The sequence below is a fragment of the Chrysochloris asiatica genome, unplaced genomic scaffold (genome assembly GCF_000296735.1).
Source record: "Chrysochloris asiatica unplaced genomic scaffold, ChrAsi1.0 scaffold00529, whole genome shotgun sequence".
Classification (NCBI taxonomy): domain Eukaryota; kingdom Metazoa; phylum Chordata; class Mammalia; order Afrosoricida; family Chrysochloridae; genus Chrysochloris; species Chrysochloris asiatica.
This window is the reverse complement of record NW_006409047.1, coordinates 396,137-397,992: the sequence shown is the minus strand read 5'-3', so window position 1 is coordinate 397,992 and position 1,856 is coordinate 396,137.

Below are 1,856 nucleotides of genomic sequence, written 5' to 3'. Positions count from 1 at the left end.
AGCATCTTAACATTATTCCCCCCTTTTCCCCATTCCAACCATGGGTCAATCTCTGTATCCCAGAGCCATGTAGTTCCAAAGTTGTGCATACATCATTCTTTATGTCTGTCACACTTAGCCCATTCAAACAAACCTAATTGTTCTCCCATCTGCTTTGTTCTTCCGTTTCCCTCTCCTTCCTTGTATATTGCACCCCCCCCCAGCACCCAAACTTTCCTGTGTCTAATCCCTAACCTTCTTCCACCTTCCCCTTCCTCTCCACACCTACCACCAACTTCCCAGCAATCAACAAAGAATTCCCCCTACTCCCCTTTAGTATGGTTTATTTTTCTTAGTCTTTTATAGTAGTGGTCCTATGCAGTAATTCTCTTTTTATGACTGACTAATTTCACTCAGAATAATGTCCTCAAGGTTCATCCATGTTATGCGGAGGCTTGCCACTTTCTTGTTATTCTTCAAGGTAGCATAATATTCCATTGTGTGTATTTATCACAGTTTGTTTATCCATTTTTCAGTTGATAGGCACTTTGGTTGTCTCCATCTTTTTGCTATTATAAATAGTGCTGCTATGAACATTGGTGTGCATATATCTTCTCGTGTTGTGGATCGTTTTCCTTGTGGGTAAATACCAAGTAGAGGAATTGCTGGATCATAAGGTATTTCTATTTTCAACCTCCTGAGGGAACACTATATTGCTTTCCAGAGAGGTTGCGCCATTTTGTAGTACCACCAGCAATCCTGAAGTGTCCCAGACTCTCCACTTCCCCACCAGCATTTATTTTTCTCTACATTTTTCATCTTTGCTGTTATTGTTGGTGTGAGATGATATCTCATTGTTGTTTTGATTTGCATCTCTCTAATGGTTAGTGACCGTGAACATTTCTTCATATATTTGTTGCTGCCCTGATCTCTTTCTTATTAAAGTGTCTGATCATATCCTGTGCCCACTTTTTATTGGGTTATTTGTCTTTTTCTTGTAGAGTTGTTGTAGTTTCCTGTATATTTTAGAAATGAGTCCCTTGTCTGCTATGTCATTGCAAAAGATTTTTTCCCATTCTGTGGGTTCCCTTTTTACTCTTCTGGTGAAGTCTTTTGATGTACATATGTATTTAATATTTAGTATGTCCCACTCATCTATTTTATCTATTTTTGTTTGTGTGGTTTTCAACATGTTTGTAGTCTATGTATTCCCATAATTAGTGCCCTCACATTTGTCCCAAGTTTTTCATTATGGCCTTCATAAATCTGGGATTCACATTTAGGTCTTTAATCCATGTTGAGTTGGGTTTTGTATAAGGTGTTAGGTGAAGGTCTTGTTTCAGTCTTTTGCATATCATTTTCCAGTTCTGCCAGCACCATCTGTTGAAGAGAGTATCCCCTCCCCATGTGATATTATTTGGTGTTTTGTCAAAAATCAGTTGGTTGTATGTAGATGCGTTAATTTCTGGATTCTCGATTCTGTTCTATTGATCTATGTATCTTTCATTGTACCAGTACCAAGCTGTTTTGGCCACTGTAGCCATGTAGTATATTTTAAAGTCGGGGAGTGACAGGCCTCCAACCTTATTGTTCTTCTTAAGCAGTGCTTTACTTATCCTGGGTCTCTTTCCTTTCCATATAAAGTTTGCAATTGCTTTTTCCATCTCTTTGAAGAATGTCATTGGAATCTGGATTGGGATCGTATTATATGTGTAAATTGCTTTGGGCAGTATTGACATTTTCACAATGTTAAGTCTTCCTATCCAAGAGCATGGTGCATTCTTCCATTTTTGTAAGTCTCTTTTGGTTTCTTGCAGTAGTGTTTTGTAGTTATCTTTGTATAAGTCTTTTGTTTCTCTGCTTATATTTATTCCTAG